This window comes from Balaenoptera ricei, chromosome 12 (genome assembly GCF_028023285.1).
Source record: "Balaenoptera ricei isolate mBalRic1 chromosome 12, mBalRic1.hap2, whole genome shotgun sequence".
Taxonomy (NCBI): Eukaryota; Metazoa; Chordata; class Mammalia; order Artiodactyla; family Balaenopteridae; genus Balaenoptera; species Balaenoptera ricei.
The window spans coordinates 3,276,358-3,288,659 of record NC_082650.1 but is presented as its reverse complement, the minus strand read 5'-3'; positions in this window follow the sequence as shown (position 1 = coordinate 3,288,659).

Sequence of the window (12,302 nt, the reverse complement as noted above, 5' to 3'; positions counted from 1 at the left end):
AAGAGATGGGCCCCTACAAGCACTTCCTGAGCACTTGCTCTGTGCTGATGAGCTAGGAGGTAGATGGGCCCTTGGGCTGGACAGCTGGTATTTGTCAAGTGGACTAAAATTGAAGCTTCGTTCTCACTCAGACACTCCAAAGACAAAGCTAGTGGCAGAAGCTGAGCTGTGCTGAAGTAGAGAGATAAGATGACCACTCCTGAGGTCAAGGAAAACTTCCCCATCTGCACATGTGCAGGAAGGCTCCTTGGGGGTCAAAAAGGGAGGGGGCGCCACCCCATAATCAGTGTGCACATGCACCCCAAACACCTCTGCAGTGGGACCCATCTTAGCAAAAAGTTGCACACGCATCTTGGGGAGGGTCCTAGGACCAATCAGGTGTGAAAAATGAAACAAGAGAATTGGCCAAAGGTAAACAAAGCCCGGAAGGACTGTCCTACATAAGTGATTTCAACCACCTCTTTACTGTGCTCCTCCCATTAGAGAGGACGCCCACACCCTTTCTCTCTGGGTGTGTATTTCTGCCTAGCTTCTGACTTAAATCAATAAACTGCTTCTCTGTGTGCTCTTCCATACATTGTGCTGTGTCTCTAATAATAAACTTTGTACCTGTTTTTACAGTTTTTGCCTCCTTGAAACATTCTTCCTTTCAAACGGAGCGAGAGCCAGGGAAACTCTGCCTCTCGCCTCGAGCCCCTGGTGGTCTAGCAGCTAGGATTCCTGGTTTTCATCCCGGCTACCCAGGTCCGATTCCCGGGCAGGGAACTGAGATCTCTCTCCAGGGCCGCTCACTGCTGCCGCTCTGAGATCCCTGGCTGCTGGGGACCCACGGATACCCTACGAGACGGTGGCCAGCACAACGCAGGGTGACGACTCCTTCAGACAGCAAGTTCAAACCACCGTCTCCCAGTGACCTTAGCTAAATGTAATTTAAGGAATCATTTACAAGGAAACAAGAGGGGCTCTGTGTTATTCTGCAAATAAAAAAATCATCTCATGGACTTTTAACCCAGCAGAGTACAGAAACTGCTGTTTCTTGTTTTCCAGTGGATGGCAGCAAACCCTGGAAACATGACCCCTTCGGAAAGTAAGACAGGAAGGTGGCCTGGCTGTTTGTCGATGACACTTACTTTTTAGGCAGGAGAACTGTAGATAGATAGATGGGGGAGGGAGTGAGAGATGACTAATAACAGGTCAATGGCCTCGGGATGATGGCTTCAGCTATTTAAGTCATGTTTTAAATCCTCAATTTTTGACTGTACTATGTTTAGACCTCATGAGAAGTTAATGAGTTTTGTCAGGAACCACTTTTCTTCACTCTCCTTATACAAAAACATAAAAACCACCATTAATGACGTGTCATGCACGTTCACTGACTGTACCAAATACGACAGGCAGTGGAGGCGGCTGTGTGTGTGTGGCTTCAACGGGAGCTCTCTACCTTCTGCTCAGTTTTGCTGTGAACCTGAAACCGCTCTCAAAAACAAGCTTATTAATTGCTTTAAGAACAAACACAATTACAGGTTACTCCTTTTCCTCTATATATACTGCCATGGTCTCCAGGGTGTCCCTGGGTGTAGAGGGAACCTTCCTGCTATGCTCTGAGAAGCAGCTAGAAAGGCAGAGGATGAGATAGCACCCCTCCCCCCACAGTTAAAAGGATACATGGGATGTGAGTCATGACGTAATGACATTAGATCCCTGTTATTTTAGAAATAACTCCATCTAAAGCTTAAGAGCTGGGCTTCCCTGGTGGTGCAGTGGTTAAGAATCCACCTGCCAATGCAGGGGATACGGGTTCGAGCCCTGGTCCAGGAAGATCCCACATGCTGTGGAGCAACTAAGCCCATGAGCCACAACTACTGAGCCTGTGCTCTAGAGCCTGCGAGCCACAACTACTGAGCCCACGTGCTGCAACTACTGAAGCCTGCGCACCTAGAGCCCGTGCTCCACAACAAGAGAAAGCCACCGCAATGAGAAGCCCGCACACCGCAACGAAGAGTAGCCCCCACTCGCCGCAACTAGAGAAAGCCCGCACACAGCAACGAAGACCCAACACAGCCAAACAGAAATAAATAAAATAAATTTATTAAAAAAAAAAAAAAAGCTGAAGAGCTGTCCTAATTTTCAAATTGAGAAAGAAACAAGGGAACTAATTTGTACATTTCTGAAGGGATCTGCATCTGGTACCAGCAGGCAGGTCTAAACAATGTTTCAGTTTTATTCACCATCCCCTGGCCCAGACTATCTTAACCCCTTTTGAATTTTAGAAGAAAACAGGAAACTCTCCTCCCCTCCACCACCATTTTCTTTCTAATAGATTGTTTTTTTAAAGTAGCAAACCTTGAACATGTTGTAAGACTAGCAGCTGACAGCCATGGATAGTATTTTCAGCCCCTTTTAATGTTCTGAAAATGTGTCATCCATTGTGTTCCGTAAAGGGTTTTGATTTTCTGTCTCATTTTAAGAATGTTTGGAAGGACTCTTGCAAACAATATGAGAGTAGCATTACATTACGGCAGTTCAACATTTAAGGTAGTTTTCTTTTTTTTATGTTCTGTCTTTGTACTTCTTTTGAGATGTACTGGCTCATGTCAATAAGTTCACATCAGAGCTTCAGGTGTGGATGGATCTGGGGCTCAAAGGCATCAAAGGATGCAGGTGCTTGTTGTCACCCAGCTCTGTGTCCCCCTGATGGTGTCAGGAGGTGAGGCCTTTGAGAGGTGATTAGGTCGTGAGGGGGGATCCAAAGACCTGCTGCATAAAACCTCACCAGGGCTGCTTTCCCCACACCTTACGAGGTAAAAAGGGCCCCAGGAAACAGCACAGACTGCCCATGTGAGCCCTTGGCAGCCCTGGTTGAGAAGATGCTGGCACAGCTGGCGATCAGCCTTGCCAGCTCCTCCGCGAGGCCCAGCGCTCGTTCCCGCCTGTAAGGTTTAGAGTTTGTGTCCCTGTCTCCAGCCTCCTCTGTCCCCTACAGGCAGCTGTATCTGCAGCCCTGGCCGGCACCTCTAGCTGCTCACAGGGCACCCTCTTGTGAGTGTCCAGCCTCACCCCTCCCAGAAATAATCCAGGGAAATTGCACTGCGTCTCCGTCATGTCCAAACTGAAGACCTGTCCCCACTGCAGGGCAATGATTCTGTCCAAGGGAAGGCTGACCGTGAACTTGGGAAGAATCTCCAGACACACAACACAGGGCTCTTGCTTTGGGAAGAATCTCCGGACACACAACACAGGGCTCTTGCTTGTGAGTTATACTCTCTTTTTTACCTGCACTGAATCATCTGTAACAACCAAGTGTTGTTCTATAATGGTCACATTTTATACCAGTCTCCCCACTTAGGTAGAAGACGCTTATAGAGTAGAGGAGACACACATGTTAAAAGGGTTGACGTTTACATTTCTTTAACTTCATTTTGAAATAACCACTCACTGGCAAAGGGTTGCAGAAAGAATATAAAGTCCTTCCACCTCCCCAAATGTTACACAGCTGCAGTACAATAATCAAGATCAGGAAATCAACACACTGATACAACTACCTTAACTCCTGAGTCACTATTCAAAATTTGCCAATTCTCCCACTAATGTCCTTTTTCTGGCTCAGGATCACATATCACCTTTACTTGTCAAACCTTCATAGAAGTCGACGTTTTTGACCACTAAGTGCTGGCCCTGCTCCTAAGTCAGACTCTTTCCACACATCTCATTTCATCTTCACGATCTTGTTAGTTTGGCTTCTGTTATGGTCAACACTTAACTGATGGCCAGAATGAGGCTCAGAGAAGTTAATGATCTTGACAGAGGTCACACAGCAATCAAGTGCGGTGCTAGTGTTTGAACCAGATCCATCCTTCTCAGGAGCCTGAACTCCTCACTTTATGTGTCCATACAGCTGGGTAGCCAGATCACGGATAACGGCCCCATCCCGCCTTCCTTCATGTCTTTCTCTTGTCCCAGGAAGCCACATGTTAATATACTCCAGAGCATGCAGCACCGTGACAAATGTACAGTAGGAGTTCAGTAAAGGATCTCCACGTGCAGTTGAACATTCCAGGTATTTTTTTTTAACTTAAATAGGGTTTGGAATTGCAGCAACCTGAATACCATCCTCTAGCTTCTAGCTTCAAAAATTGTGCTATGTGGACTCTGAATTTGTTTCTCAGCATATAGTCACTTGGTGCTTGGTTGACTCATTGATTGCTTTCGGTTCAAAGTTGACAATAAAAATTCTTTGTTGGTGGCCTGAGTTTTCTCGGTGGAGCCCAACTGATGTATGCATGGCCCTGGTCAACCTTGCCTGCCACTCTTTTGTCTTCTTGACTCGTACTTCAGGGACTAATTATACGTTTGCAGCACCTCCTGGATGACAGAAGTTTCAAAGAATTCTCTGAGAATAAAATATGGCTTGACTAAGAGTTGGTTCAATACGACAGCTGATTTAGGAACTATGTACCGAAAGAGTATTTGCCAGTGGAGGTCCGTCTCTGGAGGAATATCATATGTCTCTTTCTCTGTGACATGTTTAACCTGTTCTGTAGCAATTTGGGCGAGGCCAGAAAAGACATGTTTATCAAATCTGCAGATGACAGACTTAGGAGATGTGGCTCACATGATAAATGACAGACTCGAACTACAAAGGCCCCAACAGGCTAGAACACTTGACTGAAACCACAAGATGAAATTAAACAGAGATACATGTCAAGGCCTGCATCTAAGATCCAAAAATCAATTGCACAAGTACTGGATAGGGAAAACCTAGATTTATAGCTGTTCATGTAGAAAAGACATGGGAAGAGTCTCAACAGACCATAAACTCTACAAGGAGCCAAGTGCAGATCGGTCTACTGTGAAAGGGACCACCATCGGTACCACATCCATAGAGGAAGAATAAACAGAACAAAATAAGTAATGGTTCCACTGTGCTCGGGCTGGCCACACAACATCGGGAGGATTATGTTCAATTTGGAGGGCCACATTTTAGGATGGAAACACTACAAAACACTTATACATGGCTGTTCCAGACTTTGAAGTGTCCTAAAACCGACATCATAAGAAGGAAAAACCCTTCAACTGGTCCTCATCAGCCAGATGAGTGGCTCTAAGCCTGGTTAAGTATCAAAAACACCCAGGGAGCTTTAAAAGTGTCATATCTAGGGGGATTCTGATGCAGAATCTAGACATCTGCATGTTAAAAAGATTTCCAGCTGTTTCTGATGAATAGCTAGGACTTAGAGTCACTGACCTAAGGAATAAAGTCTGAATTCCTTAGCTTGGATTTCAGAGAAGTATAGGTGCGGCACCACCCTCCTACCCAACTTCCACTCTCCACTTGTTGTGGGTTGAATTGTGTCCTCCTAGAAGACGTGTTGGAGTCCTATCCTACCTCTCAGTTCCCGTGGATGAATGCGACTTCATTTGGAAATAGGGCCTTTGCAGATGCAATCAGGTTAAAATGAGGTCATACTCCACTAGGGCGGGCCCAATCCAACATGACTGGTGTCCTTAGAAGAGGAGAAAACAAAGACACACAAGCACAGCGGGAAGGTGGCCGTGTGAAGACAGAGGCAGGGATCAGAGTGATGCTGCCAGGAGCCCAGGGACGCCTGGAACCACTGGAAGCCGCAAGACGTGAGGAAGGATCCTCCCCGAGAGCCTTCAGAGGGAGCTGGGCTCTGCCCACACCTGAATCTTAGACTTCTGGCCTCCAGGGCTGTGAGACAATAAAATTCTGTTGTTTAAGCTGCCCGGTTTGTGACACTTCATTACAGCGGCAGGGAACTAAGACACCCCTCTGCATGGGGTCCTCACCCCACGAAAGCGAGCTCCTCCTGGCCCCTGCAGAGGTCCCGCCAGTCCCTCCTGGCTGTGCCCACACGGTCTCTCAGCCGCCCCAGCCCCACGCGTCTGAGTCCTGCTGACCTTCCACACTCCTGCTCCCACGTGCTTCCTCCATGAAGCCACACAGACACCACCGCCCAGACCCCCCAAAAGCAGCACCTCATCAGATCGGAGCCCTTGCATTTGGGGTCCCTGCTGCAGCACACTCGCCATGTCCTAGCTGATACAGGACACACCCGGTTGTCCCTATAGCGCTGTGAGATGCAGAGGACGGACTCCATGACCATCGTCTCAGTAACCAAAGCACCCGGTACCATGCTTTACACATAACACACATGTAGCAAATATTCATTAAAAGCCTGGAAACATATGAGAATGCGTACAGAGGAGATGACGAAAAAGACACATAATAGCTACCCTGAGATGTTTAACCATCACTTGGGCAAGAATGTGGGCATTTTTTGATTTTTTGTGGTTCCAGAACTGAAAGGAACTCAGAAGCAAAATGAACCTCCTCACAACTCCGAGTGTCCAAGAATTAAACAAATTGCCTAGAGAAAGGATGAGCCCTCTGGGTTTGGAAGCATAAGGCAGAAAGAGTTGATGTTTGGTCAGGGCTTCTGGCAGTTGAATTTATAAGCCAAAGTTCTGAGGAGAGTTCCAGAGGATAATATACATTTGGGAGATATTTGTGTGTGGATCGGATTTAAAAACTTGAGCCTGGGTGAAACCACCTGGAGAGACAGGTATGTGTAGAGAAGAGGAGAGAGAAAAGATCCACGAGAGGACAGGGCTGGGAGGGGGCCTTGCAGCATTTGGTGGTGGGAAAGGCGAGGAGTAGGTGAAGGAGAAGGAGACCCAGGAGGCGAGCGTGGCTGGCTGTGTCTGCCACACCCAGCACTCCATCACTTCTTAGGTCTCCTCTCTGAAGTCATCTGATCCAGAGGGCTCCCTGGCCCACACTGCTACGCCCCCCGAGTGGGGGGCACCCCTGGGCCGTCACTGCCCTGCTGTCCCGTGCAGGCAGCCTGCAGGCACGTAGCACGGTCACGTAGCACGGTGACCCACAGATCTGTGCCATGAGTCAAGCATGCTGGCTAACTTAGGCGACAGCACTCAGCTGCCAGAATTTAGGTATTTTATTGCTGAAAAATACTTCCGTTAGCAACTTGAAAAAAAACCTCTGAGGTCATGATCCTCTCCCACATTTTGACTAGAGATGACATTTAATGGTGATCAGATCCAATACACTAGTATCAGCTTAATTTTCACTTGTTCATTAATTCATTCTACAAAGATTGAGACCTGCTGTGAACCAGCCGATGTAGTATGTGCTGGGGATAAACAGTGTGAAACAGAAGCAGGCCCTGCACCTGCCCTCGGCCAGCTTCCAGTCCAGTGCATAGAGAGAGATTTTATAAAAACAGAAAAATACCTTTGTTGTTACAAGTTTCGACACATGCCATGCAGAAAAGGCACAGGGCACTCTGCGGGATATAATTAACGTGGAGTCCACTCTGAAGAGGCCCCACTTCAACAGAGACCTACAGGAGGGCACCAGTGCATGTTTGCCAGGCTGTGCGGCTCATTCCGAGGTCTTCAGGTCAATCCACTGGCTGAGTCCAGGAGTTTGCTACAAAATCAACTGCAGCCACCTTTTCTTGGTGTAAAAATAGAATCTCCCTCTGCTTGCGGAGTCGGGTTGCTCAGCAACCTGGTTTTTTCCTGTTTGTTTTTTCCTATTTCTTTTTGAATCTCCCTGTACACTAATTTTTCATTGGCCCCTTGGGTAATTAATCTGGACGGGCTGATTGGTCAGAGCAAGCTGATGAGTCATGCTGGTGATAGCGAAGGGGACTGTGATGCCTCGAGGGAGGGAAGCAGGCCTCCTACAGGCCTTGCTGCAGATGCCCACCACCTGGGCCAAACCCGGGGGGCCTGCCGCCCCAGCCTCAGGCTGGAGGGAGCCACAGGGAGGCTTCCAGAGACACATGGGGGTCTTTCCAGGTAGCACTTAAGAGTAAAGACATCCAGCCACGGGGCATGAAGTCACCTCTCTCTCCTGCACACACACCTAATAGGAAAGGATGAGGGACTGAAGCTGAAGACCTTTCTTACAAGCCCAGTGAGTACTGATTAGTAACAGAAAAAAGAGTACAGGACAAATCAGTGATAAAGTTTAATCCTCCTTCCAAACTCCATTCTCAAGGCCGAATTCAATCACTGATCTGCAAAGCAAAACTGCAAACTTCACATTTCTTCAGCACTTTTCATACACACAGTTGGTTACCAGATAGCACAGCAAATATTACATGGAATAAATATTCGATATTCCCTGGACTAACCAGAATATTGGCAACAGAGTCTGGTTAAAGTTCTGAACAAGCTAATGATTAAAGCCAGGCACAGGCCCTCTCTTACTTGGCAGAGAGGTCGTGTTTCAGATCACTGTCATTGGGCGTGGCTGACAACACAGTGGGAAGCCCAGAGTGGGAGTGTGAGATCTAGAGGGTTAAAGCCCCAGTGTGGTCCACACCTGCACACATACTGAACTGTCAATCTAATTCTTGATGGACAGGTTTTGGTGATTCCACAAGGGAAACATTCACCCATTTGGAAGCACCTTCTCAATAGGGATGAGGCCCTGTTATCATTTTCTGTCACATCTCCAGCACCTAGCCAGGTGCCCAGCATGACACTGATGTTCCCTAAATACTAGTTGGATGAACTGATGCATGCACGAACAAACTGACCTCCACACCAAGCAGCAAAGGACGGGCTTTCTTTCCTGTTATTCCTGACTCCAAACCAGGTATCTCTTCAAATTCACTTTGCAGAGCAATTCATCTAAAATATAACAAATGACCATATCCTCCTCTGCTGTAAGACATCCAGTGGCTCCCATGCACACAGAGTAGAAGCCCAAGGTCCTCAGCAAAGCTACGGGCCTGCACGGCCTACCTCCACCCCCCTCCCCCCTCCCCACACCACACCCTTTGCTGTCCACCCTCCACCAATGCAGAATGGCCCTGCACACTGATTTGTGCAGCTGTGTCCTGATTTTGGCTCTCTTCTCTGCTTGGAACGGCCTCCTGACTCTCTCAGCTGTTCCTTTAAGACTCAACCCAGAAACCCCCTCTGCCAGGGGTCCTCCCCTTTCTGCGCTGTGGTGCCCTGCTTGGGCTTTCCTACTCAGCCTTAGAAATCATCAGAGGGCATTAAGATAATCAACTTTTCTTCCTACCTCTCTGCCATATGGTGTGACTCCCCAGAGGGGACGTGTTTCTCTTGTTTCTTGGTTCCCAAGGCCAAGCACAGTCCTGTCACATAAAATTGTGCAAAGGTATTAGCTGATCTGATGTTCATTGTTGAAGTGTGAGTATTTACAGATACTTGTACATTCTGTAGTCAAAGTTGCTTTCCAAACAGTCTCAGTCTGTTATTAACAATCGGTCATCCTTCTTCTTACGTCATTTATGTGAGCTGTAGAAAACAGTGGTCAATATTTATTTCCAAATTGAATAAAACAAAGATGTCTTTTTTTTTCAGTAAGTGCATTGGCCACATATGCAGATTACACTTCTGTCTCATAAGCTCATGGTCTTTCCAGAATCTTTGTTCAGGGAAACCCACCCCATCTCATCAGAGATGCACAAAATGTACATCATGATTTGAATCTGGGCTTCAGTGGCTGAACGTATGTGATGCTGAAATATGTAAGAAGTAAAACAGCTTCTGGGAAATGAATATTTTCCTTTGATTTGTGTTTCTGCCTTCAAAGTCTCAAACTATCAGTTGACTAATTGATTTCTATCCAAACTGATTGGTGGGTTTTGGCATCATATGCATAGATAGCTCACCTTGAAGTATGTTCTTTTTCTTGTAGTTTGCTTGATATCATGTGAACGCATGATGCTCCCTCACAGAACTTGCTCTCTGAAGTGGTCTGTGTTCCCTGTCAGAGACAGTTATCTGTGGCGGAGTTGGCTACATGACCACTGGAATTTGTGTCCTCCATCCATAGAAGAGAATTCTAGAAAGTGGCTTCCCACCAGGGGTATTTCCCAGTCTTACTCTGCATCCAGAGGTGGCCTCACGGGTGGCCCTTGCCAATGGAATGTGAGTGGAAGCACCAAGTGTCCTCTCTGGACCAAAACGTACAAACAGATGTGCTTTCTCCACACTTTTTCTCCTTCCACAGTCTGAGTGCAGATATATGGGTTCCTGGGGGTGGCAGGCTGGGATGAAAGGGGCCTAGGTCCCTGAATCTCTGAGTGGCGGAAATCTGCCTGGATCAGGAACACACTGTCATGTGAACCAGAAATAAAATTCTATTGTATCTGAGCCTTTTTTTGGTGGCCTGTTTCTTACAGCAACAAGCGTCAAGGTCACTAGTACCCTATCGAATTGAGCAAGGCAGAAACATAGGTCATTTTGACATTTTCCTCATGTCCTATATTTAATTCATTACCAAGTCCTGTTGCTTTACTTCCTAAGTAAAATTGAGGTAGGGTGAAGGAGAGTCATAGGATGTTGATGAACTAGATGAGGTCTAGTTTTTATAGAATTTTATAGTAAGTAGTAAAGAGTTTGAATATTCATTCTTGTGCATTGGGATCCCATTGGAGAATATTAATCAATTGAGTTTTATATGGTTTCCATTTCCCAAAATTGACTGCTCTGACTACACTGTGGTAGGACAAGAGAAAAGGACAGAAACCAGAAGGAAGGCTGCTTCAGACAGAAGCTGGACGAGGCTTTTAGTAGTGGAGATGGGGAGAAGTGGGTGGATTTAGGATTGATTCTGGCAGTAAAGACATCAGGATTTCTTTAAGGTTTGAATGTCATAGGTAAAGGAAGGAGAGAGATCAAAGATGGCTACTAGTTTTGGTTGGAGGTTCCTGCCATTTATTGAGATGTATAAGCCTGGAAGAGAAAAAAAGCAATTGGAGTACAAAGCGAGAATTCTCCTTTGGACATGTTAAGTGTGAGATTTCAATTAGACATCCACGTGGAGAGGCCCAGAAAACTCTGCATGTTATAATCTGATACTCACTGAAAAGATGAAAGGTGCAGGTAAAATTCTGGAAATTACTTTCATAAAGATAATATTTAAAACCGTCGTTTTGGATGAGATCACTTAGGGAGAAAGTGTAGATACAGATAAAGGCTGGGTACTCCAACACTTGGCAAAGAGAGAAGACTGAGAACAAGAGTTAGAAAATAGGAGGTGAGATGTCACAGGAGCCAAGAGCAGAGCACACTTCAAAGAAGAGGAAGTGGTCAACGATGTTGAAATGCTGTTGAGGAGTCAAGAAGAGGACAGAGATGTGAGCCCTGGACTTGGAAGATGCAGTCAGTAGGGAGCTTCATAAGGACAGTCTCCTCGGAGTCCAGAGATGAAAGCTGATGCAACAGGCTAGGAGATAATCCAGGCTGAGGAAGTGGGGACGTAAACGTCTGCTTCCAAGGGGAGCAGAGAAGGAGGAAGTAAGTAGCTCGAGGTGATTATGGGATTCAGGAGGGTTGTTTTATTAAAGATGAAAGATACAAGAGCATGTTCTATGCTGAAGGGAATGATCAAGTCCAGGGAATCACTGGTGGTAAAAAGGAGAGGAATTGCAAGACAAAGTCTTGAGAAGAGAGAGGGGGCGGGGTCCTGAACACCAGAGGAGGGGCAAGGGGATCTCACCTGTCTTAACAGAAGGGAACAAAGGGACCTCTACGGGTGTGGATGTGCGCAAGTCAGGAAAAAGATAAGTACGTCTCTGTGATGGATTCTATTTTTGCAGTAAACTATGAAGGGAGGTCACTGGCCAAGAGTAAGGAAAACTAAGAAGTAACTCATAATTGAAATTAATACCTGATGATGTAAGATAGAATGACTTGCTTTAATTTTTCAAAATATAATCCCACTCAATATTTTTACCTATTTATGACATCATTTTGGTCCCTGATTTTGGAGAATCTCTCTAAGGGGACTTTCTCAGGTTCCAAGTTTCCCTGGATGGCAAGGACCTCCTATACTCTAGATTATTAAACAAACAAATGTAAATGTAAGTAAAAGAGGTGTTATTTTTTTACTTTACCTTTTCTCTAAATGAGAGTGTTTAAATTTCCATTAATTTCACTTATCTTTTTCACTTAGTACTTCATTTGTGCATAACCATGGAATCTCACCCCAGAAGAATTTAACCCCCCGAGTCATGTACTATCTTTTTCCCCTTTTCCATCAGCACGAAATCTGTCCCATTCAAAGACTTCCACGCAGTGATGATTACCATAGAATAATTTATGTCACTAATTAATTAACAGGTTTGGGGTTTTGTATGCTATTTTAGCTCTTCTTTCACATATGTGGCTAAATTCTTTCACCCTCTTTAGATACAAATGTTTCACATCTTTCATTATTTTATTCACCACCCTTATGAGCTTTTGTGTAATAGAATGTGTCTACTTAC